The sequence below is a fragment of the Balaenoptera borealis genome (assembly GCF_965194805.1).
Source record: "Balaenoptera borealis genome assembly, chromosome: 17".
Taxonomy (NCBI): Eukaryota; Metazoa; Chordata; class Mammalia; order Artiodactyla; family Balaenopteridae; genus Balaenoptera; species Balaenoptera borealis.
The window spans coordinates 80673011-80690919 of record NC_138876.1 but is presented as its reverse complement, the minus strand read 5'-3'; the positions used below and the strand labels follow the sequence as shown (position 1 = coordinate 80690919).

Here is a 17909-nt window from a genome sequence, read left to right as displayed (position 1 = left end):
TCTTTTTCCCCTATTCAGAGGAAGTAGAGAGTGTCTTTATTTTTTTTTCCCAGACAGGTAAAACACAGGCTCTCCAGTGTTGACATAGAAAACGAGAATATTCTCATTCTTAGAAACAGCTACATTTACTACAGCCAGCCTGCATATCCAAGTTCATTTATAACATTGTTTCTATGGGAAAATGCATTTAAAGCTCCATACACTCTCAGTAGAATGGAACTTTGGGAAGAGGAGCTGAGTGTAAATTGGGAACACCTACAGAGACATAGTCTACCCGATCATGGGGCTCTTTCTCATAAATGTCATTTTCAGTTCACTGTGTTTCACGCGTCTTCTCCTGTTTGTCTCTATATTAATAACTAGTTCCATTTTTGGTTATTAGGAGAATATGAAAGTTTAATTCACTGGAAACCTCTCCTTCTTTCTTCCCTCTCTCCTCCCTGCCTTCCTTCCTTCCTTCCTTCTTCCCCTTCTCTCTCCCTTCTTTTTGTAGAGAAGGAAAAAATTTTTTTCTCTACACTCTTCAGTTCAGAAATTGGGGCCTGCAAATTAGTCTGAAAAAAAAAAAAAAAAGGCAGATTACCAGGAGAAAAGGTTTATTTCTCACACACAAGAGCTTCACGAAAAGAAACGCAAACCCAAAGAAGTGTTTGGGCTTGAGAGCTTATATACCATTTTAACGAAGGACGATAAATTGTGAGAAGCGGCAAGACAAAGGAAAGGGGTTTGAGGCTTCTGGGGGTGGTAAATTGTGGGAAGGTAAACATAAGGAAAGAGAAGGATTATTTTAGTAAGGTTTGTTTATGCACATCCAAGTTGGCTCTGACTTTCCATGTCCTGTGATAGGAGCTCTCCTGCTCCAGGTGTGGAAGAGGAGAGGAGACACCTCCCCCTTCACAGTGGAAATTTACCCCCTGATTTTAGGTGTGGGTCGGGGGCAGGAGACTCCTCCTGAGTCTGCTCTTTCTCAGCTGCCTTCAGCCCAAGATAGTCCTTATGCCAAAGTGGCGCGTAGCATGGGAGTAGCATGTTCTGACCCCCTCACGCCCCTCTTTCACACAGCTGTCTGCTTCCCCTGTGGGGCAGGCAGCAGAGAGCAAGGCTGGGGCTCCAGGAGGCCTCGTGCCATCGAGTTCTGATTGCACAGAGTCCTCAGGTCGATGCGCGTGCAAGGCCGGCGGCTTCTGGAGGCGGCGCTCTCAGATGCGTTCTCTCTCTGACGAGACTTGGTCTTTCATCACCAGTGTCTCTTACGTCAAGCTCAGAGGCCTTAGGTATAAAGCTGGCTGATGCAACTTGATTATAACACGCACTTTGAATTTATGCAGCTATATTTGAAATGTTTGAAAATAAGAATGTGATTGGTTTTAGCGATCTAGTCACAAAGGATTGGAGGGGTGTTTGGGTCTAAGCAGCCCAACCCAACTCTAGAGAAGAGTCAGGTACCTGAGATCGAGCCCAGGGGCCGGGCCGAGGCCGCGAGCACACTCGGGCCAGTGCTGGGCTGCTTGGTCTCTGCAGAGCCTGACCTTCTGACAAGGCGGTGGAAGTTTGGAGGCCGAGACTTGCAGGACAGTCACTTCCTCTCCCTGCCACCAGCGCCTGCCTGCTGTAGGATGGTGGGATGGTGAGGATCTGTAACGCTTAACCCCACCAGGAACAGGACAAGAGGTGGTATTAAAGCTTGATAGCATTTAATCACATTTCATGAATTTATGTCTCAATGCAAAGCCTCTCATTCAGAACAAAAATAACTTCTGTCTTGTTCCACCTCTGGACCCAGAAAGTCAGCCCTTAATCAGACTGACAGAGTCTAACACATACTCAACTGACAACATGCGGTATAAATTTGAATCTTCTCCTTTGTCGGTAATTAGTTTCCCACAGTTGGTTATGAAAAAATTAAGCTTAAGGTCACCTTGAAAGAAAAATGTCTCATAGTTTCTCAAAATGTGGATTTGGTTGGCATAGAAATGCATCATTAAAATATCACCATGTATGGACTTCCCTGGTGGCGCAGTGGTTGAGAATCCACCTGTCAATGCAGGGGACAAAGGTTCGAGCCCTGGTCTGGGAAGATCCCACATGCCACAGAGCAACAAAGCCCGTGTGCCACAACTACTGAGCCTGTGCGCCACAGCTACTGAGCCTGTGCTCTAGAGCCCGTGAGCCACAACTACTGAGCCCGCGGGCCACAACTACTGAAGTCCACGCACCTAGAGCCTGTGCTCCACAACAAGAGAAGCCACCGCAATGAGAAGCCCGCACACCACAATGAAGAGTAGCCCCCGCTCGCTGCAACTAGAGAAAGTCCGCGTGCAGCAATGAAGACCCAACGCAGCCAAAAATAAATAAACAAATAAATAAAAATAAATGTATATAAAAAAAAATCACCGTGTAGGTAGGTTATTGCTTTTGCTTTTTTTCTTGTATAGGTAGGAGGTTATTATTGTTCATAGCTAGCATAGTAAGACCTTAGCTTTTATAAGTGTGGAAAATAAGGTCAGCCTTTTTTCTTTAATATACATCTGATTAATGATGTTGAGTTTTACCTGCAAAAGCCAAGGAGGAAAAATAATCTCGAAGAAAGAGGCATGTGAGAAGTGGTAGGAACATGAAGGAGAAGAGGAGCGCCGTGCCGTGACTTGGGTGCCCCCTCACTGCCCTTTGCCGTCTCAGGGAAGAGACAGGGCAGGTAATGAGAAGCCTCGGGAATAAATTCCCCACCTCCACCCCCAGGTGGAATGAGCTCTTTCCCTTGAGAATCTTGTATCACCTGACAGCCTGCATCTTCACACCCAGCAACAAGGCAGACTGAGGTGGGTATAAATTGTTCTTGTCTTGTGCTCAGAGGAGAGTTGTAGGCTGATCATGGGTCTCCCAAATCCACTTTCCCTGGTTTGCCTGCGCTCTTCATGCCTCCTTTTCCTATTACGGACCATTACTCACTTTATTTAAATGAATGTTTACTTAGCACACTGTACGTGAGATGCAGCGTGACAGATGAGAGGAGCGAGAGAGAGGTGGTCTCTGGGCTGAAGGACACAGACGTTGCTGCAGGACAGACACAGGGACCCTCCCCGTGAGGAAGCAGGTGGGATGTGCCATCTTAGAGCTAATGTTCTCCTGATGAGGGATTTGCAGGAGGCTTCCAGGAAGGGCCCTGGTGGGTGGGATGGCAGGGTTTGTAGACAAAGGGAGTGAAGAAAGACAAGAAAGCCAGAGGTGCCTGATTAGCTCTGGGATTGGAACAGCCGGGTCTGGCTGGAGGGCCATCTGGGCGTGCAGTTGAGGCTAAGGCTGGAAAGATGGGTTACATCTGGGCTTTGTGGGGTTTGACTGCGTGGCAGAGCAGAGGTGGGGATCCCAGGAAAGGTGTTTGATCAGGGAAGGGTGGATTGCAGAAGAGAAAGACAAGAAGCAGAAGACCAGTAAGGAGGTCATTACTGTTGATCGTCTGGGTGAGAAGTTGTGTGGGAAAGAACACGGCACTAAGAGTGGATGCAAGCATGGTCTTCAGAAAGGCACTGACGTTGGTAGAAAGAGCTCTGGGCGTGGGACCCGGGAGACCTAGATTCTGCCACTTCCCAGCGGTGCGGTTAAGTGTCTTAAGCTGCCAATATCAGTTTTCTCATTTGTAAAATGGAGGTAACATCTACCTTATTAGAGAAGTTTTATGAGGATGCTGGCTTTTAAAATTAATTTTTATTGGAGTATAGTTGATTTACAATGTTGTGTCAGTTTCAGGTGTACAGCAAAGTGAATCAGTTATACATATACTATAAGGAGGCCTTTATAATAAATTCTAAAGCACTATACACACTGTTCTAGATTCCGGAGGTCCAGCAGTGAATAAAACAAATCAAGTGGCCTGCCATCATAGTTGGGGGAATGGAAAAGAAACACAGTAAGTCAGTACAATATATAGTGTTGATAGTCATGAGTGGTGAGGAGAAAAAAATAAAGGAGACAATGGGGATATAAAATGATGAAAAAGCACGTTGAGATTTTAGATAAGGTGTCAGGACAGGCTGTGGCTGGGCCAGACTGGAAGGGGGTGAAGGAGTGTGTATGCAGGTATCTGGGCACAGGGCTCCAGGAAGAAAAGACAGGAGGTGCAAGAGTCCTGAGGCAAGAGTGGGCTTGAATGATGTGGAATCATGTGGAGACCAGCGTGGCTGGAGCAGAGATGGGAAGCCAGGGCCTGTAGAGCTGGTGGGAAACAGAGTTCTTTGGCTTCTACTAAGAGTGAAAGGGGGCATTATGGGAGGGTTTTGAGCAGAGGAGTGACAAGATGTGCATCTTCTGATATTAAGTTGGACAGAAATTCAGGAGGTAAGGAGACCAGTTTGGCAGGTGTAAAAATGGTCCTGGGCTCAGGTTATGGTGCTGGCACCAGGGTGGGAGCAGGGAGGGGGGCTATGAGAAGTGTCTAAATCCCTGATATGTCCTGAAGGTCAAGCTCACAGCATCTGCTGATAGACTCCAGAGAGAGTCTAAGAAGAAGAGAAGTCAAGATTCATGAAGATGCTTTTGATTGATTTCGGGAAAGTTGCAAAAGGACCTAGGTTCTGTGGGAATCTTAGAAGCTCCATTATCATATGTATACGAATCCTAGGTATATGCTAATGAATAATATACATATTATATTACCATTACATGATAATATGTAATGTATGTAGATTACTGAGACATCTGAGTGAAAGTACAGGGCAGGAGCTTGGCTGTGAGTCTGGAGTGGAGGGAATACAGAATCGGGAGTCGCTAGCGAATAGTTACCTAGAGAAGTGAATTTTGCCAAAGTGGTTTGATCGATCAAGATTACAAAGGTGGTTTTTCAAGTCCCTGAGGGACTGAATAAACAAATGGACAGGGAATTCTCTGGTGGTCCAGCGGTTAAGACTTCGCCTTCCAATGCAGAGAATGTGGGTTCAATCCCTGGTCGGGGAGCTAAGATCCCACAAGCTGCACGGCGTGGCCAAAAAACAACAACAACAAAAATGGACAGTGGCCAGCCCACATATAAAGATAGAGCTCTGACCCACAGTCTGCAGCAAACAGTCGAGGAAGCCAACCTGCCGTCTGTAAGTCAGACTGGCAGGAGATGAGACCACTATCTTTAGTTACAGCCCAGAAAGCCAAACAATAAGTCCCAAGTGGCCAGGACTTGATTAATAACTGGTGGTTTTCCTAATTTTTGCCTCCATGTCCAACTTAGGACCAACCGGAGAAAGTCTAACATACACCCTTATCCAATCACATAGGATCCCGCTTCTAATTAGCGTACCTGCAGCTTCCCCGAAACCAAGAACCTGCAGTCAGGGCACACCTGAAGCCCTCTCTTTCCTCCACCGTAGAGCTTTCCCCGCCTCGAAGTTCAAGTCTCTGCCAAACGTCGGTGGCGGTGGTGTGCTTACAGCAAGCTCTGAATCAATAACCTTTACTCATTCTCACGTGATTGGTCTTTGTTTCTATAGCCCTATCATGTCTGTACATCATGGGAAAACGACCACTCTAGTAAAGAGACTCTATAGGATAAATACGGATAAAGTTGGGACTACTTGGGACATCACGTTCTCTCCATAGGGAATACCCTCTTATCCTCAGAAAACCCTCCTTTTGGCTTCCTTTAAACTTCTCTCAACTGTCGTAGAGAAAAATGTTTAAACTTCAGATTCATTGTCAATGCACTTATACGCATCAGAGAACAATTACAATGTTAAATTGGCTCTTTTCTGCTGTGAAATAGCAAAAAGAAGCTGTTTTCCTTCTCGTGCAGTTATTCTCAGGGTTTCTCTTCCACCGCATTGCTTAAACTTCCTAAGTGGACCCCAGCCCTCTTCCAGAGCTGTTTTGCTCCCAGCTGTTTTGTTGGATAGCTGTTGTAGAGGAGCAGAATTTTCCACCCTAAGGTACACCTCTTTGGCATATTGTTTTAAGCTGGCTGTTTTCTGAGAAACAGCAGGCATGGAAAGGACTCTGAAAACCAAGTAGGAGTCGCCCTTTTGCAAGAAACATCTACATTTGTAAGGCAAATCTCCAGTTGTAAGGGTATCTCTTTCTCTCTTACTAGGAAGCAGAGGACGACCAAATCTCTAGAAATTCTTATCAGTGGAGAAGACAAGGACTTAAATCTGCATCACAATCACCCTTGTTTACTGTGCTTTTCCTGGTAACCTCCCCACCCCCAACTTCCTCTTGTGTTTTTTCCTCAGAAGGTGGTATTTAAGGTGAGGTCTTTGGCTATTGTGGCGGGTTACTCAGTTTACCCGGGCCTCTCCCACGTATATGTGTTATAAAATTTTGTTTGATTTTCTCCTGTTAGTCTGTCTCATGTCAATTTAATTCTTAGCCCACCCAGAGGAAGCCTAAGGATAGAGGAAATTTCTTCCTCCCCAGCTCTGTCCAATTGTTGATCTTTGTGGAGGGATGGGGAGGTTGGATGATTGGTTTCTCCTATGATGGCATTTTTCTGATGACTCTAAAAATTTTTCATTGTCATTTTGGTTATATGGATAACTAAGCATTGTTTCACAGTGACTTGTGATCTTATTTAATCAAGTGTTCAAATCTCTTGACATTTTTGACAACTTCCCCAAATCAAATTCTAAATGAAGTGTCCCTGACCTCAAACTGACTTTGAGATTTCCCAGAAGCCACCTGGAGAGTCTCAAAGGATGTGTTCTCTTACCTTGTCAAGAGAGATGTGTTAAACCTAATTGGCTTTGATATGTTAAATTGCATAAGAAGCATGCTTAAACCTCCCTTAGGTTATATTTGTATGATGTATGTTATTAACACAAGTATTTCAGCAATTGTATAAAGCTCCTAAAAATTTGTCAATGTTTTTGGCTGTCCATGATACATCCTGTTATAATATTATCTGTCATAATTCCAGTTAGTATCTTAAAAAGCTGTATGTCACAGAAACAAAAAAAATCTTCTTGTCAGTTGCATTATAATGAACTCTCATCAAATCTTTAACTGTGGCCATTTTAAGTCTTTCATCATTCACGGACACTTATTGTTTCACTCTGATGATTTCTTGAAAGCTTTTCAATCAAGTACAGGCCAAAGTGCTTCATCTTCAACAAAAAAGGCAGGATTTCCAGGACTCTAGTGGAGAAGCTGCTGGGTTCATGAAACTGCTAACCCAGGATGAAGCAAAGCAGGAAATAATTATACGGGATTGAATTAATGGATAAGGATGACTATCATTGTATGGCTTTTGTTTAAAACTTTGCAGATTCTTTTAATGTTCTATATTCAGGATATAAAGAACCCCTTTTCTCTTTTCCCTTAAGAGAAACGACTCTTCTTACTAGAGACGGCACTGACTTGAGTCTGCATAAATCAACCTTACTAAAATAACCCTCATCTTTCAATAGTTTCTCCCATATAGTTCCGTTCCCACAGTTTGCTGCCCCCAGAGCCTAAACCCTCTTCTTCGCCTTTGTCGACTCAAATCTCCACAGTTGTGTCTCCCTTTGTTAAAACTGTATATAAATTCACATTCTAACCGTCTCTTTGGCTTTTCACTTCTTTTCTGTGAAGCCTCTTTATGCATGCAAACTAAACTTTTCTTCTGTTAATCTGCCTTTTTGTCGTTGTTGTTTAATTTTTATGCCCCAGTCACTGAACTTAAGAGGGTAGAGGAAAAGATTTTTTCTCTCCTACAGTCAGACTTACAGGAAGCAAACTTATTTCTAGTGATAATCCAGGAAGTTAAATAATAACTGTAAAAGTGTGATGTTAGCAAAATGGTAACATAGAAATAAGCTCTGTTAACCTCATTTCAAGAATTTATTTTAGAACATTATTACATTTGTAAAAAATTAAGTAATATTCTCCTCTAACATACTGAGACGATTTACATATAAACTGTGCATTTTGATCAGAGAATACTGGCATCATGCAAAAGTTAAAAACAACAAGATCGTTAGTCACTTTTTTATTTTTATGTAGAGAAAAAATATTCTTTTCTTTTGGTATTATTGGTTTCTTGTTATAACTGAAGAAAAGCAAGACCTAGTTTATCTCTTCCACATCTTTTCCTACCCTCAATATCTTTAATTATTTTCAACACCGAGTCTTTAAAATTCATAAAAGAGATGGGAGAAACCTACCTTAATGCATTACAGGGCTCAGGAGTTTAATACTTCATTGAATCATTTAACCAGTTTTCTTACCTTGTCTCTCTACACTTAAAATCTTCTTTTGAATAACAGCTTTATTCACACATAATTCACATATAATACAATTCAATAAATTTAAGAACACTTTCACCAGCCCCAAAAGAAACCCCATACTCTTTAGCAATCACCTCAGTTCCCTTATTTCCGCCAGCCCTAGGTGACAACCAATCTATGCTCTGGCTCAAAAGATTTGTCTGTTCTGAGTATTTCATATAAATGGAATCATATGATATCTGGTCTTTTGTGACTGGCTCTTTCATTTAGTTTATTGTTTCAAGATTTATCCATATTTCAGTATCAGTACTTTTCTTTTTATTGCAGAATAATAGTTCATTAAATGGATGCACCACATTTTATTCAGCCATTCGTCTGTTTATGGACATATAGGTTGTTTCCATTTTTTGGCAATTATGCATAATGCTGCTATGAATATTTGTGTACTAGTTTGTGTGTGTGTGTGTTTGTGTGTACTAGTTTTTGTGTGGACATGTTTTCATTTCTTTCCAGTATATTCCTAAGAATTGAATTACTGGGTCATATGATAACTTTGCTGAGTTGGGTCTTTGTTGCTGCGTTCGGGCTTTCTCTAGTTGTGGTGAGCAGGGGCTACTCTTCGTTGCGGTGCACAGGCTTCTCATTGCAGTGGCTTCTCTTTGTTGCGGATCATGGGCTCTAGGCGTGCGGGCTTCAGTAGTTGTGGTTCGCAGGCTCTAGAGCACAGGCTCAGTAGTTGTGGCGCATGGGCTTAGCTGCTCCTCGGCATGTGAGATCTTCCCGGACCAGGGATCGAACCTGTGTCCCCTGCATTGGCAGGCAGATTCTTAACCACTGTGCCACCAGGGAAGCCTGATAACTTTATGTTTAACTTTTTGAAGAGCTGCCAGACTTTTTTCCAAAGTGGATGCACCATTTTACATTCCCACCAGTTTCCTATGAGGGTCCCAATTTCTCCACGTCCTTATTATCACTTGTTATCCTCTGCCTTTTTGATAATACCCATCTGAGTAGAGGTGAAATGATATCTCACTGTGATTTTGATTTGTGTTTCCCTGATGACTAATGATATCGAGCATCTTTTCTTGTGATTATTAGCCATTGATTCATCTACTTTGGAGAAATGCCTCTTCAGATCTATTCCTCATTTTAAAATTGGAGGGGCTTGCTTCCCTGGTGGTGCAGTGGTTGAGAATCTGCCTGTCAATGCAGGGGACACGGGTTCGAGCCCTGGTCTGGGAAGATCCCACATGCCGCAGAGCAACTGGGCCCGTGAGCCACAACTACTGAGCCTGCGCGTCTGGAGCCTGTGCCCCGCAACAAGAGAGGCCACGATAGTGAGAGGCCCGCGCACCACGATGAAGAGTGGCCCCCGCTCGCCGCAATTAGAGAAAGCCCTCGCACAGAGACGAAGACCCAACACAGCCAAAAATAAATAAATAAATAAATAAAATAAAGTAAAAAAAGAAAAGAAAGGAAAGTAGTTAGAAATGGACTGCTTACCTTTAAAAAAAATTGGATTATTTGTCTTTTTAAATTGAGTTGTAGGATTTCTTTATATATTCTAGATACAAGTCCCTTATCAGATACGTAATTTGCAAAATGTTCTCCCATTTTATGGGCTATCATCTCATTTTTTTGACAGTGTTATTTGTATGTCAAAGGTTGCAATTTTGATAATATCCAATTTGTGTATATTTTTCTTTTGTTGCTTGTATTTTTAGTGTCATATCCAAGAAATCATTGCTTACTTCAAGGTCACTGAGATTTAAGTCTATGTTTTCTTCTAAGGCTTCTAAGAACTTTGTTCTTCTTTTTCAACATCTTTTTGACTATTTGGGGTCCCTTGAATTCCTGTATGAATTTTATGATCAGTTTGTCAATTTCTGGAAAGAAGCCAGTTGGGATTTTGATAGGAATTGCATTAAATCTACAGATCAATTTGTCATCTTAACAACATGAAGTCTTTTGATCTATTAACTTGGGATATCCCTCCACTGCTCTAATTTCTTTCAACAATGTTTTGCAGTTTTCAGAGTATAACTTTTGCACTTCTTTTAAAAAATTATTCTTAAGTATTTTAGTCTAGATGCTATCTTAAATGATTTTTTCCCGTAATTTTAGTTTGGGTTTGTACTTTGCTACTGTATGGAAAGACAATTGATTTTTGTATATTGACCATGTATCCTACAATCCTGCTGAACTCATTTCCTAGTTCTAATAGTTTTTGAGTAAATATGTTAGGATTTTCTATGTACAAGATTATGTCATCTGCAAATAGAGATAGGTTAACTTCTTCCTTTCCAATCTGGATGCCTTTTATTTCATTTTCTTGCCTAATTGCTCTGGTTACAACTTCCAGTACAATGTTGAATAGAAATGGCTTGAACAAATGTCTGTCTCATCCCTGATAATAAGGGGGAAAGAATATAATCTCCCACCATTAAGGATGATGATAGCTTTGAGTTTTTTACTGATGCCTTTTATCAGGTTGAGGAAGTTCCCTTCTATTTCTCGTTTGCTGAGTGTAGTCTTCAAATGTTAATGGAGAATGAACAATGTCACTGTTTATTTAAGCTTTAGTTCTTAAAATTTATATAAATGGTGAGGGAATGATTCTGGTCCCCCATATTTACAACAGGTTGCTTCTCACCAAAATTCCGCAAGGCTGCTTGAAATAGTGGGGGAGGAGGTTGAAGAATTGTGAAGTCTGTGTATGTAAATAGCAGCAGGTAGGGGCACAGGGGCCACCTACAGACTCAGGTGGTCTCCAGGGCCTCCAGGGCAGGCACGGGGAAGGGGAACCAGAACTGGGCCTGAGGGGCTCAAATGCTGAGAGTACAGTTAGGACGCCCAGACCTGTCCTTGATGCCTGTGGAAGGAAGGTAAATTCACCCTACTCTGCAGAAGCAGCCTGTCATGATCTCCCACCATAACGCAAACCTAATAGTGATTCCTCTTAAGGAATAATTCTGAATGAGGAAATAAACTTTGTAATACATATCGGGTAAACTTTCATTATGCATGGGGGGTTGAATTTGTTTTGGTTTTACTCTGGCTTTTGTTTTTCTTTCCTCTTTTCCTTTTTAGTGTATTAGAGTTTTCTTTTTTTTGCCCAAGCTGCTCGGCTTGTGGCATCTTAGTTCCCTGACCAGGGATTGAACCCGGGCCCCCTGCAGTGGAAGCGTGGACTCTTAACCACTGGACCTCCAGGGAAGTCCCTGTAATAGAGTATTTTAAAAGCCTGTTGATAAGTAAAATTTGTTTAAAGCAAAACCTCTCTTTCAGTTAATTTTAAAGTTAAGCAACTGAAACCAAGAAGTGAAATCAGCAAAATATGACACTGGACTGGTCAGTGTATCGCTGCTTTAGCCGGTTTAAGAAACAAAGCTTTGGCAAGGCCAGGGTCAGATACAGTCAGGGTTAGCACAGGAGAAGATGCCAAATCTGAGTGAGGAACAAAAGATAGTTCAAGAGAAAGTGCAGCATCAGTTCTGACAGGAATTAATGAGACTAGAAGTCACTGGATACCAGGTGAGAACAAAGCAGGTCCAGACAGCTTCCAGCACGAACGCTGGGGTCCAGAGCTTCCCTGGCAGTTCAGGCCTCTCTTCGCAGGCATCCTCCGCCCGTCTTCCAGGCGCAGCTAGACGCTGAGCACCCACTGAGTGGTACCAAGAAGATGTGGTCTCTGAGGCCATCCTGTGTGGGAGCCGATACAGAGCACAACGGTTAGCGGACCCGATAACAGAGCAGAGAATGAGGGTCTTTGTGGGTAAAGTCTTTGGGTAGAAAATAATTAGCAACATATAGTAAAAAAAATCTCAATGGTTACAAACCTCTTACCTAACAAGGAAGAACACAGATTGACAATGAAGAAAAGGTTTTAATGAGTTGTTTTGATGGATAGGTCTGCTTGCCCATGAAGATAATTACCTGCCTCAGGGTAAGTTAGTTTGTACAGTTTGTTAGAAGTTACTTGTAAGTTAGTTCGAATATTCTTCAGAGATTCACCGCCCCCTGCCCACAAAAAAGTAGGTATTAGGTTTTTGGTTTTTTTTTTTTTAATGTTTTGTAGCCTGCCTTTACAAGGTATCTCAATTTAAAAGTGTAACTGTTTTGAGAATTATCTCTTTTTCAGAGAATAATTGGTTTAGCCCGTGACAGTGACTGTTTTGAATGGGAAGTAGTCTCAGCTACTCCCCTACAGAACTGAAATATCTGTCAGATCAATGTTGCTGAAGCCTAAGAGTCTTCCATCTCTTGACAAATTATTTTCTGAAACTGGTAGGTAATTGTAAAATCACAGTGACAGAGATGGAAGAAACCTGCTATTCTTCTTATTTGAATTTCTTTGCCAGTTCAGAAATAAAATGCTGTAATTCTGACAATTTCCCATTATAATAAGAAACAGATAGGATACACAAAAATTGTTCACGTTCCCAAATTGGACTGAGAAATTATTGATTGTCTTTCACTGAAGATCTTAGAATTTTCATCTAACTTTCACAGAAACAAAAGCTCTTCTTATTTTTAAATGACTGTCGTAAGATAGCTATGTTTGCGTGAATCTGATGGATGTGTGTACAGCAAGAAGGTAATCTTTCATTTCTCACCCATAGTTATGCTGATATGTGGAGCGAGTGGATGTTGAAACTTCAAAGACAGCCCCACCCACTGATACCTGATGAAACACTTATTTTCCTATATGCCTGTGATGCTTCTTTGTGCATTAAATTACTGGGAGTTGGAGAGTATTAGGATGTTAGCTTGGAAGAATGCGTCAGATTCACCCAAGGCATTTGTCAAAAATATCTACTCTAGGTGCCCCCCTTCCTCCTGCTCTACTCCCTCCTTAAATCTATCAAGTCAGAATCTACATGTCACTCAGGGTATGTGTGGCTTGAATAAACACCCTCGGATGATCTGAAGGGTAAATCAGTTTTGAACTACTAATCTTGTCTCTATTTTACAGGTGAGAAAGCGAGACCGCCAAGACTAGACAGTGCATGCTGTTAAGTCCTAGACTGTCAGGAAACAGAGCAGGGGTTATCAGTCAGGTGCTAGGACCTCAGTTAAGAGCTTCACCGCCGTCTCCACTGCCCAGGGGTGGCTGAAGCCTCTGTTGCAGCTGCATCACGCTTCAACTTCTCCCTCTGCCCAGTCATACTTTCCTCACCCCCAGAGGTGCTGATCACCCGGCGAATCCCCAGTAAACCTCTTCTGCACGAAGCTCCTTCTCAGGATCATTTTCCCAGGAGACTCAATCTAAGTCAGAGGCCAGCTTGCAAACGCATAAAATTCTGCTCTGCTCAAGCATCGATCTGTGTATTTCTCTAGCCTGCAACCAATGAAGTTGACCCCCGTTTTCTTAAGTTTTAAGACAAAACTCGGGGTGGGGGGGGAGGAAACGAAGAGAAGATGGGGAAGCCACCTTGAGGGCAGCCTGATTTTTACATCTCTCTTTCCAGTAATGAGTGGTCACCTTATCCAGCCTTACTCCACTTCTCTGCCCAATCTGAGAGCCAAGAACAGTAATGGCAAAAATAGTTTAACAGAAATTCCCATTTTTGCACTGATTATTAATTACAGTAATATTACACATTCTTAGGTAAAGGATTTATTTATGAATCTGGTTCATGTCTAGCCATTTTGGGAAAATGACTCAACTATCAGTACAAAAATTAAATTCTTCCACAGATAAGCAATAAATACTCGGAGAATTATGTAAGCAAGTAATTTTGTTAGGTAAAGTTTCTAGAAAAATATTTCTGTAAATACTGGAAATTTTCTTATCTATTGAATATCTATCTAATGTAAATGAGCACCTTTAGGAAAAAAGGTAAGGCTATCAATGTATTATGGAAAAAACTTCATTCTGTCAGCCCACTGTCAGAGGTGAGTTTTATAAACCACAAATTTTGGGTTTTTCTTGGGAAGAGCAATTGTATTTTGCATTTATGCAAATGAATGAAAAACAACCTTAAGGAAAGAAAATTTTACATGTATTCACCATCCAGCTGCTTTAGATGGGATAGCTCATTTAACTTGAAAGATCATGTAGCTGTTAATATAAATATAAATATATTTGTGTATGCTTACACTGCATTAGAATTTTCAATTTTTCCTTTGCTGTGCAAAAGCTTTTAAGTTTCATTAGGTCCTATTTCTTCATTTTTGTTTTTATTTCCATTAGTCTAGGAGGTGTGTCAAAAAAGATCTTGCTGTGATTTATGCCAAAGAGTGTTCTTCCTATGTTTTCCTCTAAGAGTTTTTTAGTGTCTGGCTTTACATTTAGGTCTTTAATCCACTTTGAGTTTATTTTTGTGTATGGTGTTAGGGAGTGTTCTAATTTCATTCTTTTACATGTAGCTGTCCAGTTTTCCCAGCACCACTTATTGAAGAGACTGTCTTTTCTCCATTGTATAGTCTTGCCTCCTTTATCAAAAATAAGGTGACCATATGTGCATGGGTTATCTTTGGGCTTTCTACTCTGTTCCATTGGTCTATATTTCTGTTTTTGTGCCAGCGCCATACTGTCTTGATTACTGGAGTCTGATGTCAAGGAGTCTGATTCCTCCAGCTCCATTTTTTTCCCTCAAGATTGCTTTGGCGATTCAAGGTCTTTTGTGTCTCCATACAAATTTTAAGATTTTTTTGCTCTAGTTCTGTAAAAAATTCCACTGGTAATTTGATAGGTACTGCATTGAATCTGTAGATTGCTTTTGGTAGCATAGTCATTGGAAACTATAAACAAGATGAAAAGACAGCCCTCAGAATGGGAGAAAATATTTGCAAACGAATCAACGGACAAAGGATTAATCTCCAAAATATATAAACAGCTCATGTAATCAATATTAAAAAAACAAACAACCCAATAAAAAGTGAGCAGAAGGCCTAAATAGACATTTCTCCAAAGAAGACATACAGATGGCCAAGGGGCACATGAAAAGCTGCTCAACATCACTAATTATTAGAGAAATGCAAATCAAAACTACAGTGAGGTATCACCTCACACCAGTTAGAATGGGCATCATCAGAAAATCTACAAACAACAAATACTGGAGAGGGTGTGGAGAAAAGGGAACCCTCTTGCACTGTTGGTGGGAATGTAAATTGATACAGCCACTATGCAGAACAGTATGGAGGTTCCTCAAAACACTAAAAATAGAACTACCATATGACCCAGCAATCCCACTACTGGGCATATACCCTGAGAAAACCATAATTCAGAAAGAGTCATGTACCACAATGTTCATTTCAGCACTATTTACAATAGGCAGGACGTGGAAGCAACCTCAGTGTCCATGGACTGATGAATGGATAAAGAAGATGTGGCACATATATACAATGGAATATTACTCAGCCATAAAAAGAAATGAAATTAAGTTATTTGTAGTGAGGTGGCTGGACCTAGAGTCTGTCATACAGAGAGAAGTAAGTCAGAAAGAGAAAAACAAATACCGTATATTAACACATATATATGGAATCTAGAACGACGGTACAGACTAACGGGTTTGCAAGGCAGAAGTAGAGACACAGACGTAGAGAACAAAAGTATTAACACCAAGGGGGGAAAGTGAGGCGGGGGGATTTTGAGCATCTTTTCATGTGCTTGTTGGCCATTTGTATATCTTCATTGGAGAAACGCCCAATGAACATTAAAATCTTTGCCTATTTTTAATAGGGTTGCTTGTCTTTTTGGTTGTTGAGTTGCAAAAGTTTCTTATATATTCTGGATCCTAGACCCTTATCAGTTATATGCTTTGCAAATATTTTCTCTTGCAAATATTTTGGTAAACTTTCTTCTTTTGTGATCCCCAGAATATAAATTCCCTTGAATATCTCCTCCAAGAGGGCTCCTCTGATTCTCCGCAGTGATCTCTATATGCATTATTTCATATGCACTTCTGTGCCCACCAGATTTATTTGCTGGCTCATTGGGTGAGGGAGTAAAAAACCTAGCTTGTGAACAATTCTGGTTAATTATGTATCAATCCTCATAGCCCCATGTGGTTTCCCATTTCATATTCTCCCTCAGAATAATGAATGGGAGGGCAGAGCTTTATTTACACCTATGAGTCACTATATTTTTTAATGGTCCATAAGGAAGAGATCTATTGTCCTCTCTGAACATCAGGAATGGCAAATGACTATCTAGCTATGCAGCCTAACCAGAGCTGCAATAGAGTTTGGTTGATCTAGTTAGCACTGGTGTCAACTCTAACTGCTAGAATGAAATTTTATATCAGGGCCATGAGAAATGCCCATTTCTTGAGGCACAAATCAGTTATGTGGTGCTGGTTAATTGTTGTTTTAAAGTGTTTTATTTTGTGTGTTTGGTTTATAGTTTTCGCTTAAAGAATGAACAAGGGCACTCTGACGTCCACAAAGTTCCACATGGCTTCGATCCCTTAAAGCTATTTTTCCCAACTGGTAAATCCAGGAAATACAGCTTAAACGGTTTAGAATTTTTCCGTGATGAAGCGAGCATTGGAATGAAAATCGCGAGGTCACTTTGAGTCTGGACTCTGCCACTAACTAGTTTTTTGTGCAAGTTGTTTGCGCCCTGTGTGTCAGCATCAGTGTGAAGAGGGGGCGGGGTACTCACTGATTGCCATAAGCTGCTCTACTCTCCAGACTCTGTGATTCTATGGCATGCACCCGATTATATGGTCTGTTTTAGTACTTACTTTCCGATTTTTTTTGGTAGTGTAGATTTTGAGAGTCTTTGGTGGTAGACTGAAATGTTCTCAAAGCATGGATCCCATCTCTTTCTTGTACTTTATCGTTTAGTAAAGCACAATGCAGTTCTGGGCACAGAGTTGTGGCTCATAAGTATCTGTTGACTAAATGGGTTTGGAGAACTTAAACTATCAAAAAAAGCTAAGTGTCATTAGCACCCGAGAGTTACGTGGTTGTAGAAGTGACTTCCTTTAAGAAATCTATAGAGGGGCCGTCTAACCCCTGTGAGGTGTCCCACTGCCACCGGGAATCCAGATTGAGATTTTCATGAGCTCAGCGATTTCTCTCAAGCCTCAAACTCCCTCCATCTCTCTTCTTATGTACAAGGATATATTCTCTTTCTTACAGTCATGAGAATCTCAATTTAAATGTGCCTTTTTTGGTATACTGATCTTGGCCTAATTAAAATTAGAAGAAAATTGGGCTTCCCTGGTGGCACAGTGGTTAAGAATCCACCTGCCATCGCAGGGTCACGGGTTCGAGCCCTGGGCCGGGAAGATCCCACATGCCGCGGAGCAACTAAGCCCGTGTGCCACAACTACTGAGCCTGCGCTCTAGAGCCCGCGAGCCACAACTACTGAGCCCGCATGCTGCAACTACTGAAGCCCACGTGCCTAGAGCCCGTGCTCCACAACAAGAGAAGCCACTGCAATGAGAAGTCCACGTACTGCAACAAAAAGCAGTCCCCACTCGCTGCAACTAGAGAAAGCCCACGCACAGCAACGAAGACCCAACACAGCCAAAAATAAAATAAATAAATTTTAATAAGAAGAATGATAAAAATAATTTTAAAATAAAATTAGAAGAAAACTAAGTTGGAAAGACAAATTTTATTTATTTTACTTTATTTTTTATTTTTTTGGCTGTGCTGCTGTTGCTGAAATATCAGCTTCCCTGGGCACTGAGGCCGAACAGAAATACGGAGACAGGGATTTTGGAGGAAGAGAGAGATGGCTTTATTCTTCTGCCAGGCAG

General features: G+C 41.5%; 1 long non-coding RNA gene across 1 annotated transcript; it reads right to left on the bottom strand.

The window, feature by feature from the left end:
* Positions 1-8741: 8741 nt before the first annotated feature.
* On the bottom strand, positions 8742-15024 carry LOC309614528. The gene is made up of 2 exons (XR_014236241.1): positions 9693-15024; positions 8742-9332 (listed from the first exon to the last, which is right to left on the bottom strand). It is a non-coding gene; the product is annotated as an uncharacterized lncRNA (long non-coding RNA).
* Positions 15025-17909: the final 2885 nt, after the last annotated feature.